Source organism: Symphodus melops (genome assembly GCF_947650265.1).
Source record: "Symphodus melops genome assembly, chromosome: 3".
NCBI classification, from domain to species: domain Eukaryota; kingdom Metazoa; phylum Chordata; class Actinopteri; order Labriformes; family Labridae; genus Symphodus; species Symphodus melops.
The window spans coordinates 2,228,782-2,240,949 of NC_136693.1; the positions used below are offsets into that span (position 1 = coordinate 2,228,782).

At 43.6% G+C, this 12,168-nt stretch overlaps 1 long non-coding RNA gene across 2 annotated transcripts; it reads right to left on the reverse strand.

Moving 5' to 3' along the window:
- Positions 1-213: 213 nt before the first annotated feature.
- Positions 214-10,928, reverse strand: LOC306821334. Of its 2 annotated transcripts, XR_013778770.1 has the most exons (4): positions 10,871-10,928; positions 7,377-7,442; positions 2,448-2,609; positions 214-862 (listed from the first exon to the last, which is right to left on the reverse strand). It is a non-coding gene; the product is annotated as an uncharacterized lncRNA (long non-coding RNA). The 2 variants fall into 2 exon arrangements; XR_013778771.1 differs by lacking the exons at positions 7,377-7,442; positions 10,871-10,928 and adding an exon at positions 4,591-4,823.
- Between the last annotated feature and the right edge of the window lie 1,240 nt (positions 10,929-12,168).

Genomic DNA, 12,168 nt, shown 5'->3' on the forward strand with positions numbered 1-12,168 from the left:
TAAACAACAGTGGGAATAAAAAAGGCTCCAAAATATTTTCACTTGTGCGTGTGACGGGGCTTTTTAAATCGTCACATCTCTCTTCATCTTTTTAGGAAGTTTTTCTTTGCGTCCGTGCAGATTTAGGATTGAGAGGAGGAATGACCTTTGGATGTTTTGAATCTCACAGAGAAATGAAGACGCAGCTGCAGGATTGAGTCTCTGTCAAATATTTTAAACTATTTTATTTTGGAGGAAAAACTTCTCATGAACATGAATCACGAGCACCAAGTCGTATTATTTTTCTTTTGAGGCCGTTAAGACAGATGATGTGATCCACACTCTCACAGCTGATCCCTCCATCACCTCACACAGTATCACTGTGTGATGCTAATCGCTAACACCAGCTCCTCCTGCTCCAGACTCGCCACTAATCTCTCTAACATGACTCATCTCTCAGGGCCGGCCACACACAAACACACACCTTCCAGACACAGATAACACCCCGCGGTGTGTCCTGAAGCCCCGGGGACGATCATGGGCTTTTGTGGCCGCGGCTTCATGCAGTCTGTTTGGCTACGGGCGCTCACCGCCTTAAAGCTGCGGCTTTGTAAATCCGAAGCCTCGAGGCCTCGCTGAGGGCTAGACGAGGCTTTTGTGGCATGTGAAGCAACTGCTGATTTGTGTGTAGTCCCTTCCTGTCGTTTCCCCACTGGAACAACAAACATTATTCTATCAGCTCGTTCGTTTGGGATCCTGAAACGTTTCTGGGAGAATGCAGAGCAATGAGACCTCTGGCTGTCGAGCTGTCACACTCCATTTCTGCCCGAAAAACACTCAGCTCGCAGGAATTCCTCCGGGCCTTTCCTGGCTCCACCACCTCCTTCATTTTGGGTTTTTGTGAAATGGGAATATTGAAAAAAATCCGGCAGGAAATGCACACACAGGTTTCACGCACACATCCTTCACTGTCAGAGTGTGGAGCCACCAGGCTGCCACAGAGTAAAAAATAACTGGACGGGCATTGCTCTGTGATGTCTGCATTAACATCGAGCAGGGCCGTTTTTATCCCGCTGCACATCGAACCACTTCTCCTAACAATCACAAACATTTGAACCTGAGCAGGTTTATTATGTGTTTCATCACATTAAAACATTCTCAGAGAGAGTCTTTATGCTTAAAATAACTGAATGAACTCTTTCAACTTTCACATTTAACTCATTATGCAACGCAAAAAAAACGACAACAACTAGGCCTCTTATCATGATACACAATCATTCAGTTCATGTCGTGGCTTGAGGCAAATTAAAATTAAAGTTTTACCACCATGGCAATAAAAGTAACTTTAAATCGGCAATAAAAATGTTCTACTTCTGCTCATAAAAAAAACACCAACATGTCAAAGTCAACGAGATCCGGTTTGATAATCAACGGCATATTCTGTTCAGAGCTGCCAACTTATCAGCTCTCAGTGTTGCATCCTATGACCGACATCCAAACTCATACATGTTGGTACATGTAAGGGAAAACGCTTATTTATTTATTATGTTGGCGCTTACCTCTGTAAAGTTTGATTTATTTAAAGGACGAATGTGCGACTTTTTCATCCAGTAGCCCTTTGAGCAACAGGTAAGTGAAACATACTCGCGCCTCGGCCCTCCTCCAGCGACACACCTCCAACCTCTCTCCACTCACGATTGCACGCGATTTACCAACGACATTCTCCTTCGCACCATCTGCAGTTACCTGTGGCCTGCGTTGTTGCGTTAGCGAGCTAATGCTAGCACACTTGGGTTACGCTTAGGTGACTTTCAAATGAGTAGGGAGTATGGGCTTCTTCTCTTCTCTAGTCCCTGACTAAAACAGCTTTCATACACGAGGTCGTCTCGTCCCTGTGAACACGGCTCTGACAACAACAGGCAGCAAGACTCGAGCTTCTCCCTCATGGTGGACAGTCAGGACTCGGAGAGACGTTTAGACTGGAGAGACTTGAGCTCTAGCATATTTGCTTCCTTTAGTGTGAGCAGCCTTTTCTCATGTTTGATAATAAAACTTTTTTATTGCACCTCATTTCACAGTTGAATATTTTAAGAATTGTTATTATGGTTTCTCTAATATCTAAAAAAGCATAAACCGACCTGGACGTGTATATACATGTTTTTGTTCTGCTAAGGATGCTAAATTCGATGCTAGTGTTCGACAGGCAATGACATTAAAATATCCAACAGTACGTTTGAGAAATGTCTGCATGAAATAACAAAGAGTCCAATTTAAGCAATCTTATACAGTGAGAGTCAAAGAGGGTTCAAATGGGCTGGACTAAAAAATACGTGACCTTAAACAGGTGTTTCATAACGCTCACGGTCCTTATTTTAAAACTGTTGGTGTGTGTGTGTGTTGAAGTAATTGTGTCTTTATGTAAGAGAGATAACAGCTATGTAACCCAGACAGACAGAGAGAGAAACCACCTTCACTTCCGACCTTCAGTTACAGAGCGACTCTTCCTCCTCCTCGCCTCGTCTCTGCTCCCGGCTGGAGCTGTGGTTTCCTGCTCTCCGTCTGCAGCCGCTGATAACATCCACCTCACTGCTGGACTTCCTCCATCACGCACAGCCACCGCGACAGAGATGCTGTAAGAGTGAACGTGTTCAAAAGACAGAGAGACGGAGGTGAAACCTGAGGACGAGGACAGACGGAGCTGTTGGCTCATCGGTTAAAGTGTCACTTTGAAACGACACGTAAAAGATGTTCTGACTTATTTCCAAAAAAAGCACATTTCCACTGACATGATGGATTTCAACACATCTCAATGACTCTACATCAATGTTTTTATGTGACAACATGAAATGTAAAGAGATTTAATGCTGCACAACACAACTTGTTTTTTTAGACACCAAAACAGTGCACATAAATGTGTGTGTGCTTGTTAGGATAAGGTCATGCTAAGGTCACAGAGCTCCTCTTCAACATGTGTGTAAAGTGTGTTGTTGTAAATCCACTCTGATCCTGTATTTGATCATGTCTATAAACCCCTCTATTTCAGCCCTGCTCAGAACAGGCTGTTTCTGTGTCTGTAGCTTTAAATATGTAAATGAGCTGTGTCTGACCACGCCCCCTCTTTGTAAGGGTTCGAGTGGACTCGATCATAATGATTCGATGCTCATTTCATGATACGATTATCGGGTAGTATTTGTGTTCCCTGATGGAAAAATGTTGTCTGGTTATGAAATATGACTTTTTAATAAAAATAAAATGTGTAATGAATTAAAAAAAACCAAGATAAATATGTTTGTTCAAGTGTTCGGTTAAAGAGAATTCTTTTTCACACTTTTTCTGTGTGAAAATATTAAAATGTCTTTTTCTTTCCGTTGTGGTCAAATGTTGCATCGATGCTACAAAATGTAGAAAAAAATTTAGATACAAAATATTAAATTTTTTATTGATTTTGTCCCTTTTAAAGCCGTAAAAAACTTATTTATTTTGTCTGACCTTTATTTATTTTATTTTTTTACCTCCGTTAAAATACAACTTTGATAATATTTTGTCTTCTAACTTCGGTGACTGTAAATGTATTTCCAATCAAAAATCAGATGCTCCAATGTCACAACAAATACGTTTTTTCTTTACTCTAAATCTTTCTCTTAGAAACTCAATGCATTCATTAGAATCCATCTTCTTGCTTTAAGTCGACCATTTCAGACCCTTCTCCTTTCCATTGGTAATCAAAGAAACTGTTTGCTAAGCTCTTCAGCCTGATTTGTACAATCTTCCCGTTGACTTCAGGCAGCGGTGGAGATGCCGACTTCAATGGGCCGCAAGAACCTGGAAGTTCCTGGAAGAGAAGTCCCTGGGACTAAAAGGCCCTTTGGTTGAAAAGAAGCTGCTGTCCCTCCGGGATCAAGTGATCTTTTAACTGTCTTTGTGACCAACACAAACACTTTGAGGACCTGTAGCTCCACCTGATAGGAGTATGTTATGCTCCTTTTGTCATCCTTTTCAAGCAGCTGAGAAAAAATCTAGATCTGGTCATTTTTTTCTGGTCGTTTCTGTGCTCGTGCTAAACCCAATGTCGACGGGTGCGTGTTAAATGTGATTTGAATTTTAGACTCCGAGTTTCTGAAACCAGAACAAATAGACTCTGAAGTGGACTGTTTTCTTCTTCTTCACAGAGCTCTGGGTGACCTTTGATCTCCACTCGGCTCTGGTAAACTTCCAGCCCTCTGACGTGAAAATCGAGTATTTTTCTTGGTTAGATTTCAGCCGTGTGCTTTGTATGAACACTGTTAATGATTGTGTGTGTGGAGAGGGTCCAGCGCTGACCGAGGCCTTCCAGAAACGTCCACGCTCGACTCCCCTGCCGCGTCCCCCCCCCCCCTCCCTTTTTGCTCTGCCATCACAAGCTCACGTTTCAGCCTCCATGTTCTCTCTGGAAAAAAACAAAAAAACTTCACCCTCGAGTGCTGTGTAGTTAGCGGTCGCACTCGGTAAACACTGGGAATGAATAAATGTCTATTTGCGAGAGCGACGCAGAGAGAAAAGCAAATGGAGCTCCTCGACAGAGCATGACTGAGTTTGAATATTTTCATGTAATAAATGTTATCGTGTATTTACCCGGGAGGTGACGCCTGAACAATCTGTGGTCCACACACTGCCTCAGTAAACACAGGAATCTGACTGACTGATAGACTGACGGCCGGCTGTCTGTTACTGCTGCAACTCGTTGACATCTTTGTCCCCGTAAGCATAATGATGGTTCGTTACGTTAACTGAATCAACACTGGGACATCCGACATCTCTCCATTATGACTGGAATCTGTCGAGACGAGGTTAGCAGGCCGAACTGAAACGCCTTGGTTTGTGTCGTCCCCTGTTCTCGACCTTACCCTGTCGTATCTAAGGGCGTCAAATGCTGCCTAGCAACCTCAACAGATGTAACTGATGCAACACATCCCGATTCACTTGATGAACAAACACAGATCTATGAGGACCAGACCGCTGATGTGTTCAAACTAAAGAAACCTGTGGGATTTAAAAGCTGTACACATCTTGATTTCCTGATTAGACCTCTTTTTTTGCTTCCTATTTTTACTTTTTGTTGAGTTGTGTTTCATTTAGTAAACTTTGCTTATTCTGAAATTGCATGTTATATAATCCATGCATGTAATATCTGATGAATCTGAACCTGTTTTGCCACAATATTTAAAATGCAAAGACACGTCTCTGTATTTTCTGTAGGAATTCTATTAACTTTTATTTCCTGTACTTGATATATTTCCATTTTTATACCTTTTGTACATTTTTTTTGTCATTAAATTTTAATGTGGAGGAAATCTCTGTCCATATTTGCTTTGGATTATTAAAAAGGTTGAGTTTTCTGTCAGTCAGTTTACTCATTTCTCTGACGTGGTCTCACAAAGTCAACGTCTTTCCTGCCAAGTCACACAGAAAAAAACATTGGAATACCCTTTTAATCAAACATATGAATACAGTATCTTTTGCAGTTAATGACCGAGCGTCACCCTGGAGGGACCCGGGGTCGAGAACCAGACGGTCAACAATTCAGGTCCAAGTACAGGCTGGATGGAGACTGGTCAGTTTCTGAACACTGCTGAGGAGCACTTGAGCAAGGCTCTGAAGCCCAGAACTGCTCTGCTGCTCCGGTATTGTTTGTTCGTTGCATTTCTATTTTTTTTTTTTTTTTATTATTTGGTGCAATAGCGTGACAAACTGGTCACATATACATGCTTCCCTTCAGAGATGAATGAAATATATCTTCTTCTTCGGCTAAAAGGACCTTCGAGGTCAAATTTGTATTTCTTTTGATTGCATGCTATCATGTTGTTTAACGCGCACCGTTAGCATCTCTTCATCTTTAAATGTCTGGGATCATCTCCAGCCCCCCCCCCCCCCCCCCCTGTTACGAGCTGATCTGAGTCAGTATAGCTTGATCTTGGTGTTCAGAGTTTCCTGGTTTATTGTCAGGTTAGAAGCTAGCTGTTTTAGCTAGCCTGTTTGGCGGCTGTGGGTGTGTTGTCATGGTGAAGTTCAGAGGTCACCCACAGTTGGTGCTATGCCCTTGCAGCCGTGCAGCGCTCCCAGGCCTCAGGCCTCAGGTTGATCAGTAACTCGACCCTAAAACAACAGGCCAGTTTAAAGTCTGCTCTGATAAATCCTGCTTACTGAGTGAGTTTGGACTTTACCCTGCTCAGGCTCTCTGTCTGCGTCTCAGCCCTTTGAGCTGACTGTTATATAAAGTCTGTATGAAGGATGTGTGGAATAAATACAGCTCAATGGTTCTTTTATTTTCTTATGTAAGCTGCATTCAGCTGCGAGCGCCTGCAGGAGGAAGTAAAGAAAGGAAGCAGGTGATTGGCTGCGATCTGGCCGTCTGGCCTGCAGGCCCACAGTGAGCAGTGTGCACATAAATATGCATGACAAACAAGCATCAAAATAACATCAGTTCCCACTTTCCTCTGTTGAGATGATTCCAGCCAAACGTAAGAGCCGGTATATGTAACTGTGGCAGCGGAGAATAAATGTTAACGATGTGAAGAACGACAAAGTTCATGTTAGGAGGAAAAGAAGAGCTGCAGCTTGTGGTCACATTGGATTATTATTTTCTTTTTCTGCCTGTCAGGTTCAGATTGAATTGTAGTCGTTGCATGCATTGTGTTTTTCTGCACTCACTCACTCACGCTGGTTTTGTGCAGTTCAAGGTCCACACTTTGGCTTACTGGACTTCGACATGTATTTCAGAGATTGAACAGCGACCCTTTGCACCACCTGAGCTACAATCCACCTTCATAAATCAGGTTTGGGTTTTAGGATTCAGGTAAAAGGTCGGGGATTATTTCCTGATCCAGGAACAGAGTGGGTTTATTGAGGTGTGAGGGAGTTATGAAAAGGTCACTGTTATCAGGACGTCACTGTGTCGATGATGTTTGCAGAGTTTTACTGTTACACTGCGGGCTGACCAGCTGGTCTACATCCTGTTAGTGCAGTGACGGAGCAGCTGGGATGACGTCCCTCCATGCTGTTAAACAGACGACCTGAGGTGGTTAAACGTTGTTGGGAAACGAGAGATTTAGGGAAGAAAATTCTCTTGTAGATAACTGAAGGAAAACAACGGTGAATACTTTTCATTTTCGAAGGCGGATGAATCCACATGTGACCTTAAAGTCCGGTTCATTTGATGAGTGTGTAAACAAACTTACCGTACTCAAGGGTGGGGGTTGTGCCCGAGTACGGTTCACTTGAAGATAGTCTTGGGACAAGATTCATGCGTACTCGAGATGGGAATGCTCAAATTCAAAAAGGCTCCTGACGCTTCATCCTCTGAGCTGCACGACAGATGTGGACCTAGTAAAAAACATGTACAGTTCACAGGATGCACTCACCCGGCGAGTGGTTGCTTCTTCTTCTTCTTCCTGCTTCTTGGTGGAGATGCAGACTCTATAAGGTCCCTTTCAATAAAAAACCAAAAAAACGAATGTAAGCTGTTCACACCCACACGAAACACAACAAAGCAGGAAACCCTCACACCTTACAAACAGAGACAAAACCAGACTGATCCTACGACCTGATCCCGTCTCTCTGATCGCCTCGGGACGAGCTGTGGTTGCCTCAGTCGACCCAGACAGACTCCCAAATCCTGATGATGACAAACAACTCAACCTGCTTTTTTTTTTCCTCATTGAAAACGTCTTTTTTTACAAACTCCTGTTGCCCAAAATGACCCGGAGCGAACCACAGCGACAGAGCGAGCCCTGCCGGCTCCTCCGTGCTGTATACATCTGACATAAATACACGGAGCCGCTTGAAATAGGCTGCAGCCTTTCACTATAAACACAGCCAACAACACTGCAGACACACTGACTGCTGAGTCCTGCTGCACGCTGCCGCACTATTTTTACTTGTTTTCTAAAAACAAAAAGGACAAATCAGTCGTTCCTATATCTGCTGCTGTTATTTTTCCTTCTTTAGAGGAAAACCCGTCTTTTCTTGACCCTCGGCGGGGCAGGTCAGGTGACGACGCTGACTCAGAGAAAAAGACTTGAGGACACACTTTGTCTCGCCTGAGGACACGAGGCCTGCGGAAACAAGGACATCTTTTAACATCATGAACGTTAAATGACAAATAAAAATACAATTTGTTCTGCGCTTTGTATCTGCACGCATGCTACACACTGCTCTTTTCTCTCTCACTAGTTTATTATTTTTCAGTTTGCTCTGTGGAGGTTTTTGAACAGCCTCAAAATCCCCCACACCAAGAAAACAGTGGTTTACATACACCTCGACACCTCCGCCTTCATTCAAGTCAAGGTGGGATGCGTCCCGAAGAGGCTTTGAAATGTGTCGTGAGTCGGCACGGTAACGCTGCAGAGTGCCGGTGATACGCGAGCGTGGGCGCGCTGCAGCAGGAAAGAGGATGCAGGGAGAGGGCAACACGCCATTCTTACTGGGACAAATGGATGTGTCCCTCAGGCCAGGCTGTGTGCAAACAGGAAATATGTTTAGTGAAAACGGGGACACTTCCTCTGCAGAGACAAAAGGACGCCGGCATGATGGGCTGTGACGTCTCTTAATGCCTTTAATCATCTCTCTATTTATTAGTCTAGTTATTCCTGCTTTTAACTGATTTAACTTGTTTTCATTGCTTTTGTTTTTGTTAATTACTTTTGTAGTTTAATTTATTTTGATTATACTGCTTTCACTGTTTGTTCTTTCCTTATATTGTATCCTGTCCGCTTTTGTGTGTGCCACATTTCCTCCTCTTGGTCTTAACTCCTGTTGACCTCCTCGGTACATGGTGAAAGGACTTGAGCTTTTCTTTTTTCACTCTGCTGTGTAACTCATCCATTCACAGCCTGCCGACGGGAGCATCTTGGGGTTAAGTGTCTGAACCGAGGACACATCGGACGTGTCGCTGCAGGAGCTGGGGATCAAACCCCGGACCTTCCGGTGTACAGACGACCGACTCAACCGCTAATCCACAGCCGCCCTTTTCACCTTCTGCAGCATCAGTCACTGTGTGCATGCTGTAACCATAAAAGGTTAATACTAAACGTCCAGTTATCAAAGGTGAGGTGCCTGAGGGAAATATTCATCACGTGTTACAGTGTTCAGGTGGAAGGAGCTCGTTCAGCCTCGCACTTCAAACGAGAGCGAGCTAATGTGGCACATTGAATAAATAAATCAAGACGTCCATCATGGCCGCCCCCAGTTGTAACGCTTGTTGGTAAATAATGATGTTGACTTTAAGATGGACTGAGTCGTGAACGTGTCCGTCTGTTTGTCTGTCTCCTGCAAACTGCTGACGGTGAAAACATGGAAACATCTGCCTGCTTTCACTTCTGGTTTTCACAGAACTGCATTCTGGGACGCGGACTGAAATTGACAAGTCAGCGAGAACACGGTGGTGAGCAACACTTTCTATTAATGCGACTGCTGGGGTCATCACAGTTAATGTGGACTACAGGTGAACGTCTCCGCTTCATTAGTGTCCGGCTGCAGGGAAAACCGTTAACGCCGTGTCGCTGCGTGTAGGATTTAAATGGACGTCTCCGAGCCAATCAGAAGCAGGGATGTTCTGTGGTAAAACAGGAACTGTCTTCTCTGTCACGTATGACCATGTTGTTGTTTTTTTCTTAATATGTGATCTGTAAAATAAACCCACACACATTCTTTGGCTTGTTTGTGTCCGTGCATAATGTGCGAGGAGCTCCACTGTATAAATTAAATACACTACGCATGTGTGTGTGTGTGTGTGTGCGTGTGTGTGTGTGTGTGTGTGTGTGTGTGTGTACGGCTGCACGCCAGCTGCACTCTTGACTAAACTAAACAACAGACTTTATATCTTTGTGAAAACCTGCATCTGTTTCGAGCGGGGCTTCTACGCAGGGACCAGACCGACTTTCTTCTTTTGGTCCGCACTCGGACGCTTCCAAACCCGAGTCCTTGCAAACTGAGCTACTGCTGCCCGACATCACTTTAACACCTGCAGGCTCTCTTGTTACAGGAACTACATGTATTTTCAGCTGAAGAAATAACTGTGTGATTCATGTTCATGATTCTGTGTATTTGAAAAAACTCTGAATGACGAGTGAAGTTTAAATCTCAGAGTCAGAATAATCGGTTTAATTGCCAAGTACATTTACATAAACAAGAAATTTGTCTTGGTGTGTTGGTGCACAAATAAATAAATAATAAAATCCCTGAGATCGCTGTAACTCTTTTATTAAAATGTTATTTTGATCTGTTGTTCCCTGTTTAAATGATTTTTTCTTTTCATTCGTCTCCTCTCTTTCTCCCTCTGTGGTCGTCACCGTGTCACCTCATGAACACTGTCTGATAACTCACTGTGAACACACACACACACACACACACACACACACACACACACACACACTCAGCTTGATAACTTTGTCAAATAAAAAAAAAACTCTACACTATATTTGCTCTTAAACACACACTCTCTCACACACGTATGCAAACACACACGTGTCCCACTGACAGATACCTGTATTTAATGGACACGTAAAGACAAATACGTACCCACGTAAGCACACACCGCAGATAATAAAACGATAGGCCTTATATTAACTATGTCACACACACAGTCTGGAGGATTTCTGCAAAAAGCTGTTGTTTCTCCATGTTGGAATTTAAGCAAGTTAAATAATTACTAAAGCAACTAGGGGGCCCTGTGCTCTAGTGGTTAGTGCATGTGTCAAAGGTACAGAAGCTAGGCCACGGGTTCGAATCTGACCTGCAGCCCCTTTCCTGCAAGTCATTCCCCTCTCTCTCTCTCTCTCTCTCTCTCTCTCTCTAGTCTGACTCTGAATAAAGGAACTAGTGTCTGATTTTAATGACGACAACGTTCAACACTCACGTAGGATCTTATCCGTGACTCAGAAGGTGACAGTGGCTCTTCTCACAGCGGGAATCTGATTCTGAATCTGATTCTGCAACTGTGTCGTATCGGTGTCTCGGTCTGTGAGTTCATTGAGGCTCACGGTGTAGCAGAAGCATGATGTGTGAACAAACAGTGGGAGGTACACACACACACACACACACACACACACACACACACACAGAGTGCCGCTCCCCCTGTTGGATCTGTGAAATCCGGTCTCACCCCTGTAACGCTTCACTTCTCCAGCTGTGCATCTTCACCGGTGTCACATGCGGCTCTCTTCTCTCTCTTCTCTCTCTCTCTCTCCATGATTCTCCGTCCTCACCTCTACCTGCAGCACACCTGAGAGAGGGGAACATGAGAGGAGCCAGGCAGGAGAGCTCTCCAGCACACTCTCACACACACACACACACACTCTGAGCAGTGGTGTGGTGTGTGTTTACCTCATGCATGTCAAGTCTGCGTTTTGTTATTTTAGTTGGCGTATACATGCTAACCCCCATGGGGAGGTACAGTGAAGGAAAATGAAACATTCGGGGTAAAAAGTTCATCATAATTGGGCTCAAATTAAAGTTTTTCTATTTTTTTTAAATAAACAATGTGGAAAAAAAGTGTTTAAATCTTGTTCTGTGAGTCTCTTAGTGGTGACAACTTAAACTGTAATGGAAAAAATGTTGTTTTGCTTTTTTCCCCTTAAAAAAAAATCGAGATTTGTATGGCTATTTATGCAAAGTTAACTAAAAATATAAGTGATAAAAAAGGAAGTAAAAAGCATCCCGAGGTACGGACCAATGATTGAAATCTAAACATCTATGAAGAGAAGATGCATGTGATCTTTAGCATGGACACAGATTCACACCTTTTCATAAAACATGAAGTGAGCTAACATATCGAGCTCGGTGTCGTACTGCTTCTCAAAGCTCTCGCCAACCTGTAAAATCCTGTTCAGTATTTACTTCTCTTTCTCTCTTCTGAGCTTCATCAATCAGCGTCCTCGTTCGTCTCTTATCCTCGGCCCCTTTCATCACACAGTGACGGGTAAGCTAGCTTTCATTCAGCTGAATGCTAGCAGGCTTTAAGGAAGCCCGAACGCTTCTTTATCCTCCACTCAGCAGAGTGCTTTCACTGTACGAGTCCAGAAGCAAACATTGACTAACAGATGAAGTTTTCATCAATCTCACTGGGAACCGAAGCACCTCGATCAGTTACACAGTTTTTGAATTGAGCTTGACTTGTTCCCGTCGTCGCTCGTGACTTGACCCAGAACTCCAAAT